We start from the raw sequence: 27,555 nt of genomic DNA, 5'->3' as shown, positions 1-27,555 counted from the left end.
GGTTGCATGGCTGCGCCATCTTTCGAATATGACTACAACTACTTTTGAAGGTGGCGCAAGTGAAACGGCGGTGTTTGACGCGCGTTTTTTAAACGGCAACACGAATTGAATGCGAACAGCAATGATTGAATATTGAATAGAAGGGTCACAAGGGGGGGGGGGGGGCAGAAACATGTTTTCAGCAGCAACCAGCAACCTTTATTCCGCCATTATTAGGGACCACACCTGTACTGACAGCGGAGTGACGACTGCAATTTCTTTTCATTCCGGTTTTTGTTTCGGTTTACGGGCGTCTTGCGCTGGAGTTTGAGGAATAGTAGCGGCGCCGGGTGACGGCGCGAGAAACGTTATCTGGGTAGTACCAGCTTCGGTAGTATGCTGTGGCGAAGCACGTGGACTCGAGCTCCACCACTGGAAAAGCTGGCGCCACCATCGGCGTGACGTGCTAGGAGGGATCACGTGGACATAGCGGCCGCGTCGGCTGCTTCGGGCGCGCCGAAGCGAGCTGAAAACGAGAGTTTAAATTCCCTCGTACGCTGCGGTCCTCATTTAGTGGCGAGATTTTCCCGCTTCGAGTGTCTCCTTTACAACGCTTGAAAGCACTACAATAGGTAGTGGCTGCTTTTGAAGGCGCACAACATGGTAGGCTACTGCTCGGTGCCGCAGGGTCGGACGCACCTAACGGAGGTCGGTGTCAGCCTTGTTCCCACGTAGCCGCAGGACAAGAAGCTGCGTGAAGCTTGGCTCGCGAAACATAAAACCGGCAAACAGTCATCAGCTACAACTCGGGTATGCAGCAAGAACAGACACGAGGAAGATTTCTGCTACGGCGCCCGGTCTGCGATGTTCTGAAAACGCGCACTGAGACGCTCGCCCGAGTCCGCTGCCCGACTAATGTCATAACGGCTTGGTCTACGAACTTGTCGATGCTATAGAAACTGGCAAGTTCAGTGGAGTGGAAAGGCAGCGGTAAGAAGCACATTTAAAAAAAAGCATGGCATATGGTCATGTTTGTGTTATGAATTAATGCACTGGATTACAAAAAAGGAGCCGCGGCGAATTGCACGCTGAGAGCACCGATAAACATACAGTGCGACGCAACTCGAGAAACAGTATTGAAAGGTCAAAGAATTTAGAAGAAAAAAAAGATTGAATCGTCGCGACGGCACATCACAGTTCCCCGTAGGCGTCGAAGTCACTACAATGAAATTATTTTTGAACAGCTCTGATAGCGCCCACGCAACAATGGTTGCTTGTATACTGTCAAATGCTCATATTCTGCGGGCTAAAGCTCATGGCACGGTGCGAAAACGCGCGCGCGGAAAAGCGAAACAGTGCGCGGACAAGCATGCAGACGCGCAGTCGGTCGCTGCGAATCTGCGCGATCGCTGCATTGTGGCTTCGTTCTATTACGCTCCATTTAATTATACAAACACTACAAGAACATATTTCGGATAGTTTGCTCTCAGCGTTTACCTACCTTTCACGCAAGAAGCCGGTTCGGGAGACTCCATCGCGGCGACCGCGCGCAGTGGCGTTCCCTGTACGTATTCGGTAAAGAGATAGCGTCTGTAAACGATTGTGTGGTTTCAGTTTGCCCAAGATTACTATTTAGACAGTAAGAAACTTCTCTCGTTTCGAAAGTACTTACAGAAATGTCCGGGAGAGCTCGCGCGTGGTGTTTTCAGTGAGCTCTGACAGCAAAACCTATGAGGAGCGCGCCACGTGATCCCTCATACTACGCCAGCGAGGCGCTTCCTATAGATGGCGACTCCGTAACTCCTCGCCGCCAATAGTTTAACGAAAACGGACTCCGTGTGCCGTGGGAAGTAATGCTGGAAGCAGAAGGAATCGGCGACGCGATCCGGAGAGACATAGCTCAGCCTCGAAAAAGCGTCACCGTCGTCACTTCTGCGTCGTGGGCTGCCATGAACAAGAAGGTCTGAATCCAAACATCAGATTCTACCGTTTTCCTTCAAAGCCTCACGAAGCGGAGCGTCGGGCGCGCAGGATAGCTGCAGTTCGTCGCGCTGGGTAAGCGAAACCTCGCGCCATGCTGACTGCTTCGCCTGTCTTGAAGCTTGCTTGATTATCTGCGTTCAAAAATTCGGTCATTTGCACCTACAGTCCCGACAGCAGACCGACATGGTCTGCTGTCGGAACTGTAGCGATTGCAGCACATCGATGTTAGAGCGCTGTCATTAAAAGCTACATCAAGCGAGCAGCGCACGAGCTCGCGCTGCAGCGCGATTTGCACGTACGTTACTGCGAGCTCGTATGCACAGCATCAGTTATTTATCAGTTGCTAAAGGGACAGATGGCCGCTACTACAGGGCAGGTATAAGTATACTTGTCTGGCGGCATGCAGTCAACAAAGATTGCAGGAGGCCCGCCGTTTCGCGGCATGTCGAAAGACCGCTGCCGTCGCGGCGCGTGCCGTCGTGCGCTCGAGCAGTTCCGTACACATGATGTCTGCTTATAGCTGCTGTAAATTCATTTAGAGCGAGCATTTCCTCGCGTTAGTGCGCCTGAATCTAGCAGCTGGCAAACCTTACCTGAAGTTCAACTTCGTACGCAACTCGCCTCACTTGCGATTGACACCGCGCTAAAACTTCTTGCTTCTTTCTTGAACGGCGTACACGTATTCGGCGTTGCATAATTTATTGCCTCTACGCAGCGTGCCACCCCTGAAAAAATCTTCGGCGCCCGATATTCGCTGCAAGCCGTGGTACAACAAAACCGAAAGTGGCAGGTAAATATTGTAAACGTGCTGTCCGAAGTAGACGACTGAGCTTGGTACTACCTAGTTCAGGACAGAGGGTGCTTTAGCACCATTTTCGCACCGCCCCCTGGGCAATGCAAGAGCCCCACGGGGAACCAGCGCTGGAGTTTTCACCCGGAGGAAGGAAACTCAGGAGAGGCCCTGACGTCACTCTTTGTGAAGCGAAAGTGTAGCCGGAAGTTGGCGTTGCTCATGGCGTTGCTCCGACTATCGGGCCAGCTCTCCTCTCTTGTTTACATTTTTCGCGAAACCGCGCCGCGCTGCGCGCAACTGTGCTGATTCCTCCAAAGAGGGCAAAATTTCCCGCGGATATTCCTTCGTCCGTCGCCATTGCCGTGGCGCGGTACATTGCGTACAGCGTTGCATGCGCGTTCATTTCACGAACCTTAGCTCCTCCTGTCCCACCTGGCCACAGCAACATCCGGTAGAGCACGGTCGAGATAACACAGCGCAAAAAAAAAACAAACACGGAGACCAACGCAAACCTGCCCGCACGGCGCCTTTGCAACGGTACGAAACCTACGGAGCAACACGTGTGAGCGCACAGAACAATAACAAAGCCGCCATTGTGGCCCGAAGGGCGGGGCCACTACCGCAAAGAAATAAAACAAACAGCAAAACAAAGGAGAATCGACTACGTCATTTCCTCCCCACTTTTCTCCTAGCGCGCGGAGGAGGTAGGGCCTCTCCTGTTTCCTTCCTCCGTGAGTTTTCACGACAGCTGCAGCACCGCCCTGGCGGTCAGAACGTGCACAATACAGCCGCTCCCGCGGACAAAAATTGACCTGAACATCGCCCCCGAGTGCTCCGTGGTCTCTGCGCATGCGTTAGCTGAGAAAAGGTGAGAAAGGAGAACAAATTGACTTTACCGGATGTGACGTCACATTGTTGTTTGTTTTTGCTTTCCTGAAATAACTACTCTCGAACTCAGACGCATGGCTTGCGTCTCGTTCGCGCGCGTACGTATGGCTGTGGTCCGCTTTTAGTTTTTGGCGAATGCTTATAGAAGCTTCAAGTTGCGGACACTGCGGTGGGCCAGGGCTTGATGACATTTGTTGCCCAGCTGCTGGTACTACCGCGACGTACTTGGAGCAACGGTAAGTGTTGTGCGATTACCCGTTCTCTTGCTGACACGTAAAAAAACCGGTTGCGCATTCGAGCTGTGGTCGATGTGATCTCGAAATTCGAAGGAACACGAAACGGTTGTCGCAGGTCCCGCAGTGATCGCAGTATAATTTATTCGTTCGTGCCTTCAACACTGCACTTCCTACGCGTTGCACTGATGTAAAAAAATTAACAAAAAAAAAACAGCGACATCTTCCACGCGCCAAAAATGCATGCACTCAACTAGCGTGGATGTCGTCCCATGATGTTTATCGCGTTCTTAAGTCTATTTTTCTCCATCTCTATAGGATGACTACGCTATGCCCTTCTTATTTACCCATGCAGCGCATTGCTGCATTTAATTAACTTTCTCACTGCTGACCGCGGTATGGGCGTCAGAGCTAGGCTTTCATTCGTTGCAGTGAGATAACGAAAGCGTATTTCCTTCACTTGAAGCTTCTCTTTGCGAGCCGTGGAGTTAAATCATACAATGCGGACGTTGTGAGCGAGCTGGTAAACGAAACCACTTTACTGCTGCTGCTACTATCACTTTTACGGGAACTTTCAAAATTAAACATATATATATTAGTATGAATCGGCTCACCAAGCTTTATATGCACGTCCGTTGCTTTCGTTCATAGATCATGTGCGTAGCTTTGCAACCGTGACCGATATTGTAAAAACAGCAAGAAGACAGATGACACAAGTAATGTGTCTGCTTTAATTGTTGTATGTGCTGTTTTTAGAATATCAACCAACTCCACGCACTCGTGCTGTTTACAGCTAAAACGTGTTTTTTCTTGTTGCATGAGGAGCATTTGCTTCTAATTGTGGCAGTAACGTTGTGAATTGTCCTCGGCCCAGATCGCTGACTGTGTGCAAATTTGTCTAATTTGTTTCACTTTACTGCTGTCTTTACAGCTTCTGCTTATTTCCTCTGCCTGCACCTTATATTTGTTGTGTTTATTGAGACCTGGCCTGTCTCTGCTTCGTTGAAGACAAATGGACACAAGTACGGGTCGCTGTTGGTTTGTTTGGTTTGCTCAGTCTGAGCGTGGTATGTATATCCATTTGCTAAAAGGGTATGCTGCTGTATCTAATGCAGGTACTGCTTATCTAAAGGTAGATTTAATTAGTAGTGGTTTGAGTGAAGTATGACACCAGAGAGTTATTGTTCTAGAAAGGTGACAAAGCTGGTCCACAAATTTAAGGTATGGAGATGCTTAACCATGTAAGTGTTCTAAGTTGCCGTGAAGTACTACACACATTTAAAATTTCAGTTGCAAAAGACATAGTAGAAGAATCCAGATTTGCTGCCAGATGTCTTGAGACAATACATTGTAGAGAAAGCATTATAGTGTGAGCTGCCAATGATTGTCGTCAGCTCTAACCCATTTTTCTATATAGCCACTGTTGCTTCATAGTCTGTTGCCATCACATGCTTGTTATAAACAAAAAATTGAGCTGCGTGATTCCCCTGATTTTTCTCGCTCGTAAGCTACAAATGTTTTGATTTTGGCTGCCTTGGTGCCTCATGGTAGAAAACAAGTGTTTATTAGCCACTTGCCAGCTTCTAAGATCATGTACTTTGTAATGTGGGTGTTTTAAAGCATACTTAACATCTGCCATCATGACTGTGAGTGCTGCTGCCCAGCACTCTTAGGGCTATGCTTAGTACACATGCACAGCTATCCAAGAAAATTGACATCAGGACAACTGCCGTTAAAGCTCACTTGGTAGAGCATTGCAAGCACAAGGCAGAAAACGTGGGTTCAGCTTCGTTGTCTCTTGTGCAAAGCATTATCATGATCTGTCTCCTGGCTTCTTCGTACATCCAGTCAGATTGGCTCAATAATAGTAACGTGCCTGATGGTGGGTCATTAGTCTGGGTCCTTAGTGCAGCAGCCCAATTCTTTACCCGTTAGGCTACAGATGCATGCATAGCGCGCCAGATTAATCTCACTGGTTCTCTCATAGCAGCTGATTCTTTCAGATGTTATGTGACACAGAGTTTGGGATTCTCCCGTTTCAGCTCAGATGCAACATAAAGCAGACGTGTCAATTTTGGTGAGAAGTTGTGTGTGCAGTTGTTTTGGTTTCTCTGTGTTGACTTATTGTGCTTTGTATTTCATGTGGTGTTAGGCATTACCTCAATTGCAGCTTCAATGCTGTGCCCATAAAAACAGTTGTAGGTAGGTGCTCAGGAGTAATGGGAAGCTCATTCTTCCTAATTCTCTCTTGCATACAGCAGGTAGTGCGTCCAGTTTAGTGCCACGCACCTGTGTGGGGCATTTCCTTGTTCTTATTCTGCTGATGTGTTGTACATAGGGGGAAAGTCAGTCCTCTACATCATGGTTGTCAGTGCCGCTGAATAGTGCAGTCTCAGCCTCGCTGCCTTGAAATGTCATAAGAGGTGACGTCTGGGCGTAAGGTAGCATCTTGCTGTCCCTTGTCATTGGGCATAGCCAAGGTTGTGGTTGTGCAACCCAAGGATCCTGGAGGAGGAGCAAAAACGTTTATTGAGCTCTAGAAAAATTTAATGAATTTCGCGGAGTCAGATGGTGTCTTCCATCTTTTTAGCTATAACCCTCTGCCTCTAGTCCAGGGCTCCGCTGGATGCCGCTGCCAGCTGGGCCCGTCGGATCAGCCCTAGTTGGATGTCCTGATGGTCGCTAGAGAGCATTCCTTTCTATTGCTCCGCAATCGGGTTTGGTGCCGCGTTTGTTTTCTGGCAGGCCCACGTTATACAGTAGAGCGTAGGTGTTTCCTGGCACCATGGGCATTTGTCAGTGTACTGTGTGGGTTGTATTTTACTGAGTGTATTTAAGTTCGTATATGCACCCATCTGTAGCAGCCTCCAAGCTATGGAGTCCTCTCTAGTGAGAGAGCTATGCAGTGGGGGGTACCGCTTCCTGCTATAGTGGTTTAGGATAGCCGAGTATTCTCTGGGGACTGGCTCAGTTTCCTCGAAGTCATTGGTGGAGGGTGCTCGGTATGCTGTGTATTCTCGAGCTACCCTGTCAACCTCACGGTTGCCTTCCACGTCCGTGTGACCCGGCGTCCACACTATCGTGTGTCTAATTGGTTGTTCTTTTTCTGGGTTTTGTGTGTGGTGATCTTCAGAGCGAAGTATGTGGAGCGCTCTGTGACCTATTCTGCCTAACATGTAGTTTCGGCATGCTGTTTGGGAGTTGGTTAGTATTGTTAAAAACCGCCTAGTCCAATAGCCCTCCGCTGCCGCTAGAGCGACGGCCGCTTCTTCAGCCTCGACTACCGTGCAGTCCCGTAGAGATGCGCTGACAATTTCTCGCATGTCCGAGTTAATGCATTTGTACATAGCCACCCACTTTTCAACATCGGCGTCATCGGTACCGCAGAAACTTCCAGGATCCTTATTTATAACCCCAACGCAGTAGCGGCGGTGATAAATAAGGATCCTGGAACTTTCTGCGGTACCGATGGCGCCGATGTTGAAGAGCCGGTGGCTATGTACGAACGCATGAGTGGAATCAACAGATGGGACCCTACGCGTATGCTAGTTAACCTGTTGTTCTACCTAAGAGGCATGGCAAAAGTGTGGTACGAAAACCACGAAGAGGAGCTAACAAGCTGGGACCAACGCAAAGAGAAGTTGAGAGAGTTGTTTGGCAAACCAGCCGGCCGTAAAATTGATGCGAAACAGGAACTGGCCTCCTGTGCCCAATCCCCCATGGAGTCCTATCTCTTGTACATCCAGGACATGCTGGCACTTTGTCGTAAAGCAAACCCGATCACAACATAACAGAAGCTGAGAAGGTCGGGCATGTGCTTAAAGGCATTGCTGACGATGCCTTTAATCTGCTCATGTGCAAAAGCTGCCCTACAGTTGATGTTATCTTTAAAGAGTGACGAGAATTCCAGCAGGCCAAAAGCCGATGCGTCTTGCAACCATTCGCCAGACTTCCTAATACTCCTGCAATGCAGACGTGTGAAGATCAACCCACACAGCAGCATGCACCGCCATCGGAGGACGTGGTGTGAATCGTTGACATGAACTGGATGTGATGGCGCCTGCATTTCTGTTGGCGTATCCCTGATGCTACATTTTCAGTCCCCTTCTCACGAGCTATCATTCACCAGGAACTTGAAAACATTGGTTTATGTTCTGTCTGTGCTCTTGCCAACACCAGAGCTAACAAACACCCTTCTACTATTTTTGCTCCATCCCGACACTTCTCTCCGTGTTATCGCAACCCGACTGAGTGGAGAACTGCGGACGACCAGCCGATATGTTTCATCTGCCGCCGCATTGGTCATGTCGCCTGATACTGTCGCAACTCGTCGCCCTTAACGCTTTGCACGCCGACCAACCTGAGCCGTTTTGATGAAAATGTTTCGCCCACCGCTGAATCTAACAGCGCCAACTCTGCTAGGAACATGTGGTACAGTTGCTCACCATCATCGCACGGACACCAGTCTCGTTCACCGCAAACATGTTGCCCATCTTCCTGTTCGCTGCAACCATGTCGCCTTTCGTCCCCTGTGGCGTTTGGCCACACCCGTTCGTAAAACTAAGAAATGCAGCCCTCGGAGGTGGTGCTGCATTGCCTAATGCTGCAGCAAATCCTCTGTCTATGCCCACAAGAAGTGTAATTGGCGTTAAAATAGACAGCATAGCTGTCCAAGCACTCATCAACAGTGGAGCCCACATATCTGTGATGAGTGCTAGCCCGCGTAGACTTTTAAAGAAGTTCCTCAACCCAGCAGCTGCCCGAGTGCTTCATATGACTGACGGTGGCATCCTGGTTGTTCTTGGAATGTGTACTGCAAGTATAGCTGGCCGCCCTAGTTCTGTTCTCTTTGCTGTGATCGTCTTCCCTCATAATGTTATCCTTGGATTTGACTTTTTATCCACTCATTCTGCTCTCATCAACTTAACGACCGCCGTTCTTCAGTTAGAACTGCCTCAACTAGCCGATGCTCCGAGCACTGCCTCCCCGCACTTGTGCTCACTTCACGATGTGCGTCTGTCACCCGATGCAGTTACTTACGTCACTTTGACCGCCCAGCCACAGGTTCCTGATGGTGAATATGTTCTTTGCCCCATCATCGATGTGCTTTGAACCAGTCACGGTTACTAATAACGACATCGTTTTACCGCTTCTGAATTTCAGCCTGTGCCCTGAAGTGATTCCAGCCAGCATTTTCTTGGACAGCGTTTCTAGTGGTTCTGAATTTGATGTTGAGAGTCTGCATTCTGAGAAGGGTTTATAGTGCCAATTGCAGCTCCCAGCTCTGGTTCATTAACGGATGACTTTGCAAAAATGACTGCACTTAACCTCACCTCTACACAGGCCAGGTACATACGTCTCCTGCTTGAATCGTACAATGGCATCTTTGATTTCGGCTACAGGCCTTTAGGCCGAACATCTATTGTTCACTACTGTATAAACATTGGAGACACAAATCCTATTTGTCGGCGTCCCTATTGTGCATCGCATGAACATCGAGTCATCCAACCAGAGGTGGGCAAAACGCTCCGCAAGGGGGTCATCGAGCCACCAGCCAGCCCTTGGCCCAACTTCGCGTGTCGTCCGTGTGAAAAAAGAAAGATGGTGCCTGGCATTTTTGCGTCAATTATTGCCACTTAAATGAGATCACACGAAAAGATGTCTACCCACTACCATGCATCGATAACGCCTTGGACTGCTTGCACAGTGCTAAATACTTATCGTCCATCGATCTTCGATCCAGCTACTGGCAGATTTCAGTTGATGAAATGGTTGGAGAAGACAGCCGTCATCACGCCGGATGGCTTATATCGGTTCAAAGTCATGCCCTTTGGCCTATGCAATGCTCCAGCGACATCTGAACGTCTGATAGACTCTCTTCTGTGAGGCTACAATGGACCACCTGTCTTTGTTACCTTGATGAAGCTGTTGTTTTTTCTCCCATGTTCGGCAGCCGACTTACCCGACTCGCTGCCATTATTGCGGTCTTCTTAAAAGCAGACTTCCAACTGAATTCCACGAAGTGTCAGTCTGGGCTTCGTCAGATTACAGTGTTGGCACACCTCATTGATGCATCCGGTGTTCAACCAGATTCGGAAAAAGTTCGTGCCATACGCAGTTTCCCTGTGCCACATTCTGCTTCTGATGTGCGCTGCTTCGTCGGCCTGTGTTCTTACTTTCGCCGTTTCGTCAAAAACTTTGCCAACATTGCTCGGCCTTTGACAGATCTTCTAAAGGAGAACACGCCATTCTCATGGGGCCCGGAGCAGGCTCACGCTTTTGCCGCTCTCATCGGGTTTCTGACCACTCCTCCCATACTTGCCCACTTTGATCCATCTGCACTGACCGAAGTCCACACTGGTGCAAGCGGTCATGGCATCGGCGCTGTTCTCGATCAACAACACAAGGGCACCAAGTGCGTGATAGCTTATGCCAGCTGCCTGCTGTCACCTGCCGAGAGAAATTACCATCACCAAGTGGGAGTGCTTCGCTTTAGTTTGGGCTATCGTCACGTTCCGGCCATATTTGTATGGCTGCACATTTTCGATCGTTACAGACCACCATGCACTCTGCCAGCTGTCTTCCCTCCGGGACCTGACAGGACGGCTTGGTCGCTGGGCTTTGTGGCTCCAGGAATTTTCATTTATTGTCAATTACAAGACTGGATGCCTCCACAAGGACACTGACTGCCTCTCGTCACGCCGTGGATCCACTTAATCCTTCTACGCATGATCCGGTGACCTGCGTGATGGCGTTCACTGACATGACTGACATGCACGCCGAACAACTGCGCGACGAGTCCTTACAGCCTGTCATCGCCGGAATGCAATCACTCCAGCAGCACTGACGGCACATGCCGCATGTTCGTGCCGCACAACGGCATCCTCTACCACAGCACTATCAACGCTGATGGCCCTGAGTTGCTCCTTGTCCCTCCTTGTCATCTGCAATCTGTTGTTCTTGAACGTCACGATGCACCGACGGCGGGACACCTTGGAGTTTTGCGTACATACGATCACGTACGACACCGGTTCTTCTGGCTGGGTCTCTACTGCTTTCTGCACTCTTATGTCGCAACTTGTGAATTGTGTCAGCGCCGAGAGAAACCTCCCCGACCACCTGTCGGATGACTCCATCCAGTTGAAGTTCCTTCTGAACCATTCTCTCGCTTAGGCCTTGACTTGCCTGGCACTTTTCCGACGACTAGAGTTAACAAGTCGATTGCCGTCGCTACTGATTACATGACACGCTACGCGATAACAAAGGTGTTGCCGACTATAGTTGTGCAACAGACATTGATTTTCTCCTCCACTGTTGTGAATGTGACCAAGTTCTCGCGGCATTATATTGTAAATACAGTCTTTCTATACTCCCAACATCCCCATAACAGTATGCTTTGCCTCTGGCATGTTCATGATCACCGATGGCATATAAAATAGTGATGCTGACTAAGCTTCGCAAAGAATTAATGTTCCATCTCTTCCTTACAGGCTGCTATGTTTCAACTAAATCTGCGTTTCCTGTGTCCAGTGGCCTCGTTGCTCAATTAGTGCTTGCCTATTTCTGTTGCACTGCAACCCACTAATGTTAAAATGTGATACTTCTCCTCTTTTCCGTTGTCCTCCTGTCTTTTTACACTGCTGCAAACTTTTAGATTTCGATGCTCGAATGATTAATACAACAATTGATGCTACCATATTATGTGACGACTGTCATGACAGCAATAATTTAAGTGGACCTGAAACTAAATGAAAAAAAAAAGAAAACAGACATGTGTGAGTAGGAATAACTCGTGACCAAACTGGCTCCATGCTAAACTTTGCCTCAAGGAAATTGGTCTTAAAAGTCTCAAACCCTTTTCGTGCTCTCGTGACTGTCTAATAGACAGTCACGGAAGTTGCACAAAAAGGAGTGCCTTTCTGTTGGGGAACTGTTTTTATCACGAGTATGCTATACAGCACCAGTTGTGCTATGAGCAGGCACAACTGCACGTACAAGCTATAGCCTGAACTTTAAAATAATATCAGATCTATTTGTAAACTTCCCAAGCCACTTCACAACTGCAAGCTGTCTCAGGGTCATGACGTATATTTTGGGGAAGACTAAGAATGCAGCCTGTGACTGAAGTTTCAGTGTTTTGAGCCCACCATTTCGAAATGCTTTTTATGTGCACTCAGTAGGAGACAGTTCTCCAAGCTTCTTGATAAGATTTTCAGTGATACTAGAAGCAAAACTTATTAGTTGTATTATACTAAATTTTCATATTTTCTCTAATATACTGTGGTCGCAATAACACCACACAGTCACTGCTTAAAAGGCATTGAGAATAAAAAAGCTACTTATTTGCCCTAGTATAATGTAGAAATCGGCATTCTGCAGTCTGAAAAGTGAAAACAAAAACATTATCGTTGCGACATTCACAACCACTTTAGCTGCTCATAAAATCATTGATGTGCATGTAAAGAGCCTCTATGTTGTGTCTGTTAAAAACATGCTCCATCATGCTGCAAAGCTAATGTGCATTATGCACATTAGCTTTGTGTAAAAGCCACAGCTGTTGCAATGTGCTGCACCGCAATGCACCTTGGTTATGTGGAAAAGCTACCATTGTTGCTACGCTCTTTACTGTTATACACGTCAACCTTGTGGCAAAGCCACTGCACTTGCAATGTGCTGCACCTCAAAACGTTTCAGGTATGTGGGAATGCACACTTGCATGTGCTAGATTTGGGCATTTTTAATGCAAATAATTATTTTTTCATACCAAGCACTTTGCAGTAGGCAATGTTACGTCCCGACTCGTTTCGGTCATCTGCATTGAAAACAAAAATATGTGACAGTGACCCCGAACCTGTTTCCCAGCATAACAACATGACGCTCTAGCCATTTGACCGCTGTCGTGCACATACTTCTTGCTCCCCAATGCATTGCTGTGTGTATGGGATAGTGGCACGTGTATAACAGTGCATAATACATGTCAGAGCATGTGTGCATATACAAGTTTCTTATCAAACTGTGAGCATGTCAGTCTCTCCCATTCTTTCTTTGTAGCTGGACTTCGTTAGGTGCTTTGTTAGAATGCACCACCTTTGGGATTCACTCACATTTCCAAGTCCCCCTCACTGTAGCAGCTAGCACAACATGGACACTGTACCTTTATGCTGTAATGTTTCTTCACTGGAGTACAAAAAGGAATCGTGTAGATCCAACATACATGTTAAAAGTGGTTAATGAGAATCTATGAAACATTCATATTTAATGCATTGTTGCAATCCAAATGATGGAAAGCGTATTTGCGTTGGCAAGCTAGCAGTAGCAGATGTCACAGACATGTTATGCAGGGAAGCCACCTTATCACCTGTAGCTGTTCTCTGTGCAGTGAGGATGAAGGTGACATGTGCTTGTTTAGTGAAGAACGTTGACAAGAGGGGTATGCGCAGAGACATATGACACTTATCTTAATACTACATGTAAGGCTTGTATACTTGTGTGGCAGCGACACATACCCATTCTATGAGATGGGCCTAGAATAGGCCCGTGCCCATTTGCGCATACTGCATAAGCCAAGTTTTCCACTCGTCAAAACAGCTGCCACCACAGTGTTAGGAAAGAGGCAAAGAAACCATGCCTTTGCATTCATACTCTCCTCACAAAGCTTCTGTCATATATGCAATCACTCGCCATACACAAACACATTGGTTAACACTGCAATGTTTGGAAGAACCCAAACCAACGCCACATAGCCATTTACCTGCAACATAAATCCCGACTGTGTCTGGAATCTACATAATGTTTCTTAATTTTTCAGGCATTTGGTGGTAGAGGCCAGTGCATTAGACAGAAATCCTTCTTGACTGCAGCAATGTTCAGAATGTAGTATGAGGTACTCTGTCTGGCTGGAAGTTGAAGATAGAAGTTATATTAGTAGTTAAAATATAGTAGCCAGTATTGAAACTACACGTGCACTCAAGGCTGAGCCGCATGCAAACACGGAAGAGCAGACACACACGGTGGTCACTTGAGCTGGCATTGTGTGGCTTTACCAACAAGCCCAGCTGGACACTGAAGTAAGGCATGTTGTTGGGCTAGTCAGCTCGTAGCTTCAGCAAAATTTTAAACTGTGTGAGGAAGACAAGACATGAACAAAAGCATAGATGTATGCGCAAAGTATAGACTTCCAACTGGCTTTGTTTGGTGAAGGCAGAGAGTTTATAAGGTTCTTCAAAATGGCAAAACAAAAAACATTCGCAAAGAAATTGTGCAAAAGGCAGATATGAAAAATAGCAAGGCCACCTGTGCATTAAGAGTGCAGTAGAGTCCCAAGGTGCCCATCTAAGAATTCTATTTCTTTCCTTGATAGGTATCAAGAAGGTGAGCTAACTTAGTTGTCACAAATTTTAGCGATGTAGAATGCTTTGATGACTTCTCTTTCTGCTTTTGAGCTTGCCTTCGAAAGGAATTTATTCTGTTCCAGATGAGGCAGGCAGCTTTTGCTGTCGCAGCTCCTGCACTGCAAGAGGAGATTCTCAAGGAAAGAATTACTCAGATGGGCACATTAAGACTCTTCTGCACTCTTAATGCATACATGGCCATGATATTTTTCATCACTGCTTCATGCACAAATTACTTGCAATTGCTCCTTGTTTTGCTGATTTGAAGTACCTTATATATTCTCTGCTTTCACGAAATAAAACCAGTTGGAAGCCTGTGCTTTGTGTGCGCCTATGTTTCAGTTCACGTCCTGTTTTCCTTGCGGAGTTTAAAATTTTGCCTAACCAGCTGTATAGCTTGTGTATACAATGAGTAATCAATATTATGATGACTGCAGCACAGCAATGGTCTAGTGGCATAGTGTCGACATAGTGTAGAGATCGTACTAAATTAAAAATCTGGAAATGCCATAAATTGTGAAATCAACCCTTATCCCTTGGTTTCCTACAGCTGCAGAGCACTTGACCACTGCAGCAGTCAGGCATGCTGTATATTGACACGTGTACTTCTTTATCGGGCGACCACTTCTCGCTGCCTAACAAATTTTATCGCGCAGCGCAGTACGCGTCTGCATGTAAAAGAAGTTTCTGGAAGTTATCGATGGGTTCCATCCACTGTCTTTCACTGCAACTTGTGTTATCTGAATGCATGTGTGCGCGACGTGAATAATGTGAAACTTTGTGAAAGGCACGCGGGTCCCAGCGATTGCTCTGGAACGCTCGACGACAGACGTATAAAAGCCGGCGCGCTTGACCCGCTCATCAGATTTTCGATGACCGCCGATCGTGTTCGCCGCTACCATCCTTCTTTGAGTGTAGCCTGTTTTTGAGGGCACAAGTTCGCCCAATAAAACGCTCGTTTCATTAATCACAGTTTTGCTGCCCACGTGACAATATTGGCGAGTGCCAGGAATTGAGAGATCGAGACAGGCCGCCACTAGAAGTTCCCTGGGCCAGGTGACAACTCAAATGCATCCAAATATTTCTATATTTCGCTATATAAACCTTTGTAGAATGAGGAACTTTTGAAGGGTGAAGTTGTTTCACACAAAAGAAAACTATTACTAAATAGTGACCAGTTTCTTTTGTTTTGTAAGCCAGATTGCATGTATTTGACATTGCTTACTGACTCTTACTTAGTCTCGCTGTCCGATACAAGCATATCAACAGCATCACAACCTTACGCGATTACAAAATAGCTCTTATGGTTAATAATATTATAAATACCAACTACCCCTTACCTCTTGGTGCATTCAGTATTCCCGTCCGCAACACTAGACAAGCCAGCAATGGCAATTTTAACCTTCCTATTTGCCATAATGCGTACGGAGAAAGACGAATAGAATTTACAGGAGCGAAAATTTGGAACTCGTTGCCAATTGAAGTAAAGCAAGCTAGGAATTTCAAACTGACATGCAAGAAACATTTTTTGGGAATGGAAGCAAGGCTACAAAGTTAGTTTTTCTTCAATGTGTTTGTGATTGCAGTCCTATATGTTATTTTGTATTGGACCGCTTACTAGCCTCATTGGCTATCGGTCCAAATATCTGTGTATACATTTTTGTTTGTGTTACTCAATAAAGACTTCTTGATTCTTGATTCTTGATATGCACTCGCATGTTTTCAAACAATGTGTGGAGCCATGTTTTTGGTGGAATAAAATTAGTCCCAATACAGAGATTTGTGGCACACCGGATCTTACTAGCAATCACGGAGAAGAAAATTCATTAGTAATTACAAATTGGTTCGGGTTAGTTAAAAATTTACTAATCCAATTCGTAGTCCTGTCAATACGAAGTTTACTGTCTTTTGTGTATTGGACCAAGCCGATGACCCCTGGCGTGGGCGGGCCCTGGCACTTCACCTAGTGGTGGCCTTTGAAAATAGCAGTGTGGCACCAGTGGTTGCATCAGGATCTAGGCTCATGAAGATAGACAGCAACGTGCACAGGGCAAGGAGTTTGGTGGCCTGGTACTCGTCACAGTTGTGGAGAACACTATAGTTTTGCGAGTCCTAGCCCCTACCTAGGGTACCAGTCTGTGCACTGTGTGTGTGTGTGTGTGTGTGTGTGTATAGGTTGTGCAGGATTGCTCGTTGGCAGCACGTGATCATGCGGCAGCTGACGGGCCTTCTATGTACGTGTTTCGCCTTGGTAGTGCAGTCGTCTTTGTGATTCTAGAGCTGCGCTGGCATTGCCCAAGAACAGGATGTATCGGCATGGTGCAGAATTGCAGAGTGGGGGTGCTCCATTCTATTCCCACTCCATTCCTTCAGAGTTGTGGTTTATGCGATTCCAGTCCTTATAACTTGTCAGAATTCTGACAGTTGGACCAGTCCCACTGTTTCAGTGGTCAAACTAATCTACTCCAATCCTCCAATTACAGTAAATAAAACGCTTCCCGTATAATTACTTACTACTTGTGCCCCGATGCAGCAATAGCGTAGAGGTAGAGCATCCGCCTCACGTGCAGAAGGACTGTGGTTCAAATCCAGGTGCCACGCAATTTTCCACCGGATAAAAAAAATCCATGTTGATACAGTTGTATAAACAGGCCTGGTGGCCTGACCCCGGTGACCAGAACTGGTAATGCACTCCCTTACCAGAGCAGGATTGGCCACAACCTCCTTTATGAATAGAACAATCAAACCCCGGCCCTCGGTCCCCAGCAGCTGCGAAGCAACTGACCACAGCGGCGGTCAGACCTGTGACGCCGCAGAGGGTGCTAATAATCTCTGGATCCGGACAGGCCACCATTGGAATCTGAACCTGGCAACGTTTAACGCTAGAACGTTCTCTAGTGAGGCGAGTCTAGCAGTGCTATTGGAGGAATTAGCGGGCATTAAACGGGATATAATAGAGCTCAGTGAGGTTGGGAGGACAAATGAAGCATATACAGCGCTAAAAAGCAGGCACATCCTGTGCCACCGGGTCTTAGCGGAGAGACGAGAACCAGGAGTTGGATTCCTGATTAATAAGGATATAGCTGGTAACATACAGGAATTGTATAGCATTGACGAGAGGGTGGCAGGTCTTGTTGTAAAACTTAAGAAGACGTACAAATTGAAGGCCGTACATGTCTAGCCGCCTACATCCAGTGACCAGCAAGTCCAAAGCTTCTATGAAGACGTGGAATCGGCGATGGATAAAGTCAAAACAAGATACACTATACTGATGGGCGACTTCAATGCCAGGGTAGGCAAGAAGCAGGCTGGAGAAAGGTCAGTGGGGGAATATGGCATAGGTTCTAGGAATAGTAGGGGAGAGTTATTAGTAGAGTTAGCAGAATGGAATAATTTGCGGACAATGAATACCTTCTTCCGCAAGTGGGATAATCGAAAGTGGACATGGAGGAGCCCGAATGGCGAGACTAGAAATGAAGTAGACCTCATACCCTGCGCTAACCCTGGCATTATACAAGATGTGGACGTGCTCGGCAAGGTTGGATGGTTGGATCTTGCCATAGGATGGTAAGATCTCGAATTAGCCTAGTCTTAAGGAGGGAATGGAAAAAACTGGTACATAAGAAGCCGATCAATGAGTTAGCGGTAAGAGGGAAAGTAGAGGAATTTCGGATCAGGCTACGGAAGAGGTATTGGGCTTTAACTCAGGAAGAGACCCTCAGTGTTGAAGCAATGAACGAAAATCTTATGGGCATCAGTTTACGCAGCAGTTTACCAGTTTACGCATCAGTTTACGCAGCAGAACAGCAGTTTACGATAGGTAGTGAGGCACTGGAAGTGGTAAGGGGAATACATCTACTTAGGGCAGGTAGTGACTGCGGATCCGGATCATGAGACTGAAATAATTTGAAGAATAAGAATGGGCTGGGGTGTGTTTGGCAGGCATTCTCAGATCATGAACAGCAGGTTGCCATTATCCCTCAAGAGAAAAGTGTATAATAGCTGTGTCTTACCAGTACTCACCTATGGGGCAGAAACCTGGAGGCTTACGAAAAGGGTTCTACTCAAATTGAGGACGACACAACGAGCTATGTAAAGAAGAATGATAGGTGTAACGTTAAGGGATAAGAAAAGAGTAGATTGGGTGAGGAAACAAACGCGAGTTAATGATATCTTAGTTGAAATCAAGAAAAATGGGCAGGGCACGTAATGAGGAGGGAAGATAATCGATGGTCATTAAGGTTTATGGACTGGATTCCAAGAGAGGGGAAGCGTAGCAGGGGGCGGCAGCAAGTTAGGTGGGTGGATGAGATTAATAAGTTTGCAGGGACAACATGGCCACAATTAGGACATGACCGGGGTAGTTGCTGTTTACGCAAGCATTTTGCAAATGTGGCTCGCTTTTAAGCACCCCTTCTTATGTCTAAAAAAACAGAAATAAACATTCAGCATACTTTTTCAACTTTTACTAAGCTTATCATGTAGCTCAATGTTAACATACAGTAATTACAGGTGAGGTTACAAAAAGCAGTAATAATTGACTGTAAACACTGCATGGATGGTGAAAAACATGGGAATCAGGTCATTTTATTTTTGACAACCTTTTTTGGCATAGGAGGCTCAGGAAATGGTGATGTAGCAACACTGTAAAGACTGAATAAGATAGATGTGGAATGCCTTGATGACTTCTCTTTCTGTTTTCTTTATTTTGTCTTCGAAAGGAATTTATTCTGTTCAAGATAAGGGAGGCAGCTTTTGCATCTGCAACAGAACATCGGTAGATGTTGTGTGAAGCACTTTTTCTTTGCTTTTTCACTACCTGAGCAAGGTAACTTTCTTTGTGCTTCATCACGCGATTTCTACAGTCAACTTCCATTAATTCTACCCTGACGAGACTGACGGGTCGAATTAATATGCAAAAACCTGCTGAAACACCGTTGATTCATTTGGCAGTATGTGCTTGCGTAATTTGCCTCTGAAACGAACATGCATCAACTTTCTATTTGTCCAAAGTATAAAACTAAAGTAGAAATGACAACTCCAAACCAAAGTGGAAACCTACGCATACCTGATTTTTTTAGTATGCCAGCCAACTTTCTAAAGTCAGCTTCGCTGTATTACAGCCATGATATGCGGTAAAGCATATACTGAAAAGGTTTTGCGCCAAAAAACAACACACACAAGCAAGACGACGACACCATCGGCGCTCGTGGTGTCGTCTTTCATGTGTGTGTTGATTTTTGGCGCAAAATCATTTCAGTATGCAAGATCACCAACTAGCCCAGCAGTTAACTCTTCTAACATGAAGCATATGAATGCTACAAACATGGTTTTAGTTTCGCACTTGATTGCACAGCTAGGCAATTTTCGGCTCAATGTCCTTGGAAAACAAAAACTGTTTGTTAGAATCAGATACGTACTACAATCAGACATTGTCAGCTACCGTTACAGCTTAAAAATCTTTCTCAGCTGGGTCAAAAATAAGCATTTCAGGCAGGAGATAGCGTTTGTATAACACATTCACTGTCCCCTAAGCTCTGCTGAGGCAGACGTTGCCACTAAAAGGAGTCGTCGTTGGGGTCTGGTCAAGTTCGCATTATATGGTGAATGCCAGTTTTAGGATCAAAATACTGAATGTTTAGGCCCATAGAAATGCATGGGCACCGGCCAGGACCGAATTAACTGAAAAATGAAATTAATGAGAGTCTGATTATTGGAAGTTTACTTTACACCCTTTTCTGTTCTACAAGAACTTGTCATTTTAATGTGTAGTTTTCTTCTATCAGTGTGGCAATGGTGCTAAATTTAGCATTTGAAATCATCCATCCTTCCAGGGACAAGTTGCAAAGTAGGGGCACACTTTGAGACTTGAAACATTTGCACATATAAAGGCAGGACACATTAACAGCTGTCCACTTAACATAAGTTGGCTGTATTATCTGCATAGTATGTGGTTGCTTTTTTGGAATGTGGTCATTCTGTAAAAGAAAGTTTTATTTGTTTCAAATAAATTGCAGAACTATTGCTTGTGTGTTTTCCTGTTCTCTCTGTGCTGATTGCGCTTTTGAAAGTGCAGTGAGCGACTGCAGACTGAAATGCACAAGGGTTCACTTCATCATGTCAGGAAGGATTTTTTGGCTTGACAAAGGAGCCGTAACCCCTACCATGCATACACACTTTTTTGTATAAACACATCAAATGAAAGAGAGTGACCTCATCTATTTTAAAGCCTGGCAATGTTAGACAGAGTGAAGTACAAATACCATTTGCTGTTAAGAGGAAGCTTTAGCTCGGGCCCATCTCCGACGCGGCCTATTCAAATACATGTAAAACGCAAAAATGTTTTTCTGAGACTACACCTGGACTGATTTTAATGAAATTTGTTGCATTTGAGAAAGAAAGTTAAATTCTAGTGACTGTTGGAAGTGGAATTTCGATTTAGGGCTTGAATTTTGTAAATAGATTTTCAAATATTCGACCGTATGAAAAAAAATAGAAGCACGTTTACAAATTCATAGGTCTGCATCAAGAACAGACATCGCGGTTTGGTAAACAGCATATATTAGATCATTCAAAGCGGACAAATTCGATATGTCATTTTACATCTTACGTGAATTTGTTACGTTGGTTACAAGCGTTCTGCAAAAGTTGTATTTCCATATTACTAAAATTTTTTATATTCATGTGTACATCAATTTTGTCCGCTTTAGATGTACTATTAGATGCAATTCACAGAATTGTATTATCCTTCATCATTGTCAGTTAGAGTTGTAAACTTGATAGCTTCGTTTCTTGGAAATTTTCAATTTTTGCCAATATTTAATAAAAAATTGAGGACCTAAATCGAAAATTCGAAACTAACAGTCACTAGATTTTAAGCTTTTCTTTTAAATGCAACAAACCTCATCAAATTCGTTGCAGTGGTTGCCGAGAAAAATCAATTCTCCTTTTACCTGTATTTAGATAGGAGCACCTGAGCAAAAGCTTCCTCTTAAGTATTGCTGCTAAAACCTCATGTTTGTGTATAGTATGCACATGCAGTGCTGGCTATGCCGTGGTTGAGCCCTGAAACAGCTTTCACCACGCTGCTTGCTATAGCATTGCTGTGTTCTGCAACCTGAGGGCAAAACTATAAATATCTAGAAGTTCAGCAGCGCAATTGACAGCTATTTCCGTATGTTTGATGCACTCCTGGCCAGGGACTTTTCGTCCTGTAGGCAAAATAGATGGCCGCCTCGGACGCTGTTTTGGAAAAAGTGCAGCATACCTCGAAAGCTTCCTCAGAATGCTTCACCAGCAGGTTCTGCCAGCAAGTGAAGTGGGGCACAATAATCTGACTTTACATGGTGCGGCACAATACCTTAAAATGCTGCTGCTTCTGGCTTCCATTTACTATGACATGCTGGTGCACCTCAACATGGAGCAACCCCATTTTACTAAAATTCTGATTTCTTCTACCAACATGGTGTGGTGTGGCTATCTATGATCACTGTATAAAACCAGGGCAAACAGCATGTCTAGAAAGTACAAAAGCTGGTATAACTGTAATGAATGACCTGCAGTCATCCAAAATGTGTAAAATTGCAAGAATTGGTCAAGCTCAAACACTGCAGAGTTTAAGTAGTCCTGGCATAATTTTTTTTCTTATGCATGTGTAGCTGTCATTCAGTCAATTACACTACGAAACTTCAAATTCCTTCTATGTGCATCAAATATATCCTTAATGCAAACATTTAAACATCTGCCAAAGGCAGTGTGGCCCCATAACCTGGTGACAACATTGCATAGTAGGTCACAAACAAATGATGCATGCTGCAGTTCATAAGTAAGCCATGCTATTACTAGGTCATTGAAAACTGAGCATGTTAGGACCACTATGCAGCACAACATTGGTCTTTCCTTTCCGTCTTGGTGCACACTGTGGAGTGGGTGCATGTTAAAAACCTCAGGCAATTAAAGTTAAGCCGGAGTCCACAACTATGGCATGCCTCGTAATCTTATCGTGGTTGTGACTTATAGAACACTAGAATTAAATTAATTTTAATTTAGATGTTTGAGAAGAGTCATAAGAAAATTTATTTAGTGAAGCAAGTCTTAGCACACATTAAGAATTGCTCAAAGCACACGCAGCTTTCAGTGGCATGGTATGGTCATAAAAGCTGCCATGTGGAACCAGATAAATATAAAAAAAGTTCAGTCCAAAAGTTTAATGTCAGTGCTCCTTTACATGTAAGCATGAGGGACACAACTTTAAAGGCATCATCTAAATCCTGTGTAAGTATATATTGGTGAATATCAAATGGCCCTACATCTAAGGAAGTTATAGGGTGTTATAACAGGAAGCCAAAAGATTTTTGTTGTGCACTCTTCCTATAGAGACAATATAATAGACAATATATAGACAAGGCCCAACAAAATAGTTGGGCCTTGTGAACAATTCATTCAAGATCTTTGCCAATTTGGCAGGTTCACTATTACTAGAGATAATGAAGGCCAATCACCTTGAAATGCTTGCCCAAACCTCATCAGCATTGCATCACTTATTTCAAAAATAACTTTCTTTTTGTCATTTTGCCAGATTAAAGTTTTCGAAAACCTGCTTGGCTGGTTTCAAGAACTTTTTGAGAACGGTTTGGTTCCATTCGAATGCAGCATTGTCAGTCTTTAGTGAACTAGACCCATCTTTACTGATATGCAATCAAGTAGATCAATGCAGATGCTGTCAAAGTGCATGTGACAGAGTGTTAGGAGTGAGCATTCCTGGGTGATGTTACCAAGAAGGGAGTTGTGAGCTTAATGCACATAGCAGCTGTAGCATATGAAAACCAGCACATTACTAATTTTTTAGATACCGCAGGGCTTGCACTGATGCTGGTCATAGTCTACTATAATTTCCACCATATATGGCATATGGCCCTTGTCATCACAAGTTATTTTTATTGTCCTACAATATATTCCCTCTGTGTACAATCAACATCTCTGCCAAGGACAACAGAAACAGTAAGATTGGAAAATGCAGAATTCTCCATCTGCAGAGGTGACTGGCTGATTGCCATATAAAATGCTTTGTGAGCTGGCATTGATCTCTAAATCTCAACTCATCTGCAAGCGTGCAAAATAGGCTTTGGGATACTTTTACCACAAGCAGAGACTAGAATGACTGTTGCCTGTGACATATGGCACATAGCCATGATGAGGGATTAGCTAGGATTCCCCATGAATACAACATCAAATAGCTTTATATTCCCACTAACTTGATAGTACATAATACTGATATGTAACAAAAATAAACAACAAAGTAACTGAAAAACGAACAGTCTACTACGATTGAGCCACAAAGGGATTAAGATAGAAACATTTGTGTTAATAGTATGAAAAATATGTGCCTAAGATGTCATCTTCCCAGCAGTAACAACATGATCATGCACAAACTAGCATTACTCTTCAAGTGCACTCCAGGCTGCTCACACCATTTTCTACAAGATTTGAAGCCCAACAGGCAGAAGGGGTCACAATTTGGCCAGTCAGAAGGGCAATGCACTAAATGCAAAAAAAGAACCTACAGGCCCACTATGCAATGCTTTTGCCAAACTATCCCAACCTTCAATGTGTGCAAGTCCACAATGACCAGGAAAAGAAGTTAACAAATTCCATAAGATGGAATGAAAAAGAAATGTTGCGACAATTCAGAAATGAATTCTTTGTACTTTCTAGTGGCACACGGATAGACAGCCGGTGGGCACAATTTGAATTTGAACTCATGGCAGTGCTGCAGGGGCAAATACCACGCTCATAATTCTGAAAAGCGTTGGTTACAATGCTGATTTGGAAGGGAAACATTGCAAATACTTCTTCAGAAGTTCAAGCATCTGACCAGTAAGTTGTTGAGCATGACTAGGGGAAATATCAATTTCACAAATAGCACCATTCCAAATACACTGGCCCACTGCATTACTATTTTTCTAAAAGCCTCTATGCGCGTTAATACAACCTCAACCTGAGGCAGCTTAAATCTAGGTCCCATGGAATCGAAAAATACAGCGGCGACTATAACACTTAAATTTGCTATCTTGCGAACATGAGCGAAAACTTCAATTTGAAAAGGTTTGCTCGAAAGGAAAACTCACGGCTGTAACTCTGCTGCTCGTCGCCAGTTGTGTTTAAAAAAAAAAAAAAACATCTGCACGATGAATGGACACTTCGATATTTGAAGCAGCTCGTTAGTGGATATCAAGGAATGTGCACTGGAAAAGAGCGAAACATGTAACCGACTGACTGACGGAAGTAAGGCTCACAGGATGTTTTCTCTGCCTACACCGATAATGCAGAACGTATTGTGCAATTAAATCGCCCGTAATGCGCAGCAATTACCGCACTCGATTGAAGTCGCCATCGCAGCGACGCGCCATTTATTTCAGGACCACGAAAAACAACGTTAAGTACAGCGGCGGTTTACCTGTCGGCAAGCCCCTAACTCGCATATGACGAAAGCAAATCTCACGGAGTCCAAGCCCACGATTGCTCAAGTCAAACTGCGCTCGCACGAATATCGCGCACGTTATACGCTTTCGACACGCACAAAAGCGCGCGCAGAACGTCTTGCAGCCGACACGGCGGCAATGGCTAATCTACGTTCGAGAGTAGCTTTTTCAAAAAAGTAAAAACAAGCAACAATGTGACGTCACATCCTGCAAGAAAGAGTTGTTCTCCTCTCTTACCTTCTTTCAGCTCACGCATGCGTAGCGACCGCGGAGCCCTCGGGGGCGATGTTCAGGTAAAAATTGCTACTGGTAGTAGTGTTGCGTGCGCTAAATGTAGAAGGAAAACAAAAGCACGCCGACTATACTGTTGCGTATACAAGTGCCACAACTACGTAGGGATGAGGGAGGATGTATCCTTCTGCGTCTATTCATCTAAACCCTACGAACAAGAACGGAGGCGGCGCTAGATCCAAGCAGTCAGGTTCCCGTCTTGTCGCCCTGTCAAGCGGTGTCGGGCTAGTTTCTAAATCGAATTTCGCGGGTGTGCTTGGTTTATTCGATAGTGAAGACGGTCAGCCGTGGCAGCCAGTACCAAACAGCAGAATCTGCAGTCGGCATTTCGTCGGAAACAAAATAAGCAATAGCATGCACCATCCGGCATATGTACCAACCATTTTTATGCGAAGCATATTACGAGAGCTCAACCCAGCTCCTCAGGCGCGGCGGTGTCGCCATGAAACCACGTGACACCGTGACGTCACGACAGAGGAGAAGTGGCTTTGGCTCAACTCTTGCAAGACGGGCTGGGTGGGAATCGAACCAGGGTCTCCGGAGTGTGGGACGGAGACGCTACCACTGAGCCACGAGTACGATGCTTCAAAGCGGTACAAAAGCGCCTCTAGTGAATGCGGTGTTGCCTTAGAAACGAGCTGTTTCTAAGGCGTGCGTCTCTTGCTCAGGCGCACATTTCGTTGCCGCGCCGAACGCTGCTTTGCTCGACGCTCACCGCGTCCAATGCGGGGCGCGTAGTCGCTGCCCTGTAGCCCATTGTCTTACACCCCTTGGCGGGTCGACGGGAACGCTGTCGCGTTCCACTCTTGAAGGCGAAGCAGTAATGCATGAGTTGTTTCTTCGTCTAGCCGAACCAAATATAGCCAAGCAACAGCAGTTCACCAGGCTAAACAGTGGTTCAACAACTAAAATAAAGGCTAGTATGCTTCGCATCCTGGGCTTAACCTTACCTAAGCCACAGCCATTTTTTCCTTCGCAATGCCACCACCAAGCGCCTTCCAATGGCACCGCACCAAGCGAACGATACGAAAGGTAAATTAATATTATCCATTCCTTGCCAAGAATTATGTGGGAGGGAAGCTGCCTTGTAATACGAGTTGTGTGCGCATACTGCCGGCGCACGCGCGACTAAGCCGCCTATGTGTTTTTTAAAAATGCGCATGCGGATGAGGACTCGGCGCTGAGATGCATCCGGTAAATTTATGTAATTATTGCTAAATGTAGCCAGGGTTGTTACAGATCAAGCAGCGGAGCATTAAAACCTTTGCTTGAGTGAATCAGCTGATGCGATAAAGCTTTCTTTTCCATTGACTGCTGTGGCGAAGTAACATCAGAATTTTTTATGTCTAGCCAGAGAAGTATGGAATGTCTTTAGGCCAGCTAATACTTCCGAAACCATAGCGCAGCACGACCGGTGCCATAGCTGCTTGATTTGCGAGGCAGGCTGTCACACAAGCATGGCAAGGGCACACGGCGCAGCCGTTAAAGGAACACACGTGCTCGCCGCGACACACTGTGAAAAATATATGAAGCTTAAAAAGCTTCTTTCGTCATTTCTTCACTTGATGGCGCTAGCTTCTCTACGAAAACTCTCCACTTGAAGTGGCGCGAAAACGGAAACATACGAACTATAAAACGGCCGCGGACGTGTCGTCTCGTCGAGCGGCTGGAATATGCCGCGTTTCGTCGCCAGGGCGGCGCGCAACGCACTCTTTTCGACGCGCCCCCTATTCAGCGCTGTTTCCCCGTAGAAAACGGTTCAGTGCAGGTTGAACTCCAGAGCGAAAAAATAACGGTTCAAACTGGTCCAAGCTCACTTGCATAACCAAATGATAATTACAGGAATACAACGAAAATTAAATATGGTGCTCGTGCTGACCTCCCAGAATTTTCTTCGCGTCGCTCGCCATGCCCTCGCCGACGCTCGCTCTCCCCAATGCGTCGGCGACCCGCACCACCTGATCAGGAAAACTGAACGCCGCAGTTCAAGAGGCAAGAACTGCGCCCCAATCGAATTGTGTAAGTCCACGCGCTTGTCCTGCTAACGTGGTCGAAATTTGTGCAGAAGGTGTTCCTGCATTCGCTCTTGTGGATACCGGCGCAGCCGTTTCTGTGATAGCCGCCAAACTGTGCCATTCGCTGCGAAAGATGACCGCGCCGCTTTCCGGACTGTCGCTTCGTACGGCAAGCGCGCAGCACGTCACTCCGCACGCAGCCTGTACTGTACGTGTGCTTATTCACGGCATTGTTTACATCGTCGAGTGTATTGTTCTTCCCACCTGCTCGCATGACGTCATCCTCGGATGGGACTTCTTATCCAGTCATAAAGCCGTCATCGACTGCGCACGCGCCGAAGTTCAATTTTCCCCTTGTGACGCACCCTTGGACGAAGATTGTGACCACCCTTTTAAACTCACCGTGCGCGAGGACACAGATATTCCACCTGACTCCATCGCCCTAGTACCCGTCTCTTGCAATGCCATCACTGATGCAACGGTCCTCTTCACACCGTCTGA

At 45.8% G+C, this 27,555-nt stretch overlaps 1 long non-coding RNA gene across 1 annotated transcript; it reads left to right on the top strand.

The window, feature by feature from the left end:
• Nucleotides 1-3,741: 3,741 nt before the first annotated feature.
• On the top strand, nt 3,742-15,847 carry LOC139055337 (uncharacterized). Its single transcript, XR_011511680.1, has 3 exons — nt 3,742-3,879; nt 4,808-4,943; nt 14,351-15,847. It is a non-coding gene; the product is annotated as an uncharacterized lncRNA (long non-coding RNA).
• The last annotated feature ends 11,708 nt before the right edge of the window (nt 15,848-27,555 follow it).

Source organism: Dermacentor albipictus, chromosome 2, assembly GCF_038994185.2.
Source record: "Dermacentor albipictus isolate Rhodes 1998 colony chromosome 2, USDA_Dalb.pri_finalv2, whole genome shotgun sequence".
In the NCBI taxonomy this organism is placed as follows: domain Eukaryota; kingdom Metazoa; phylum Arthropoda; class Arachnida; order Ixodida; family Ixodidae; genus Dermacentor; species Dermacentor albipictus.
Note: the sequence above shows the minus strand (reverse complement) of the source record. Positions and strands in the feature narration are given on the sequence as shown.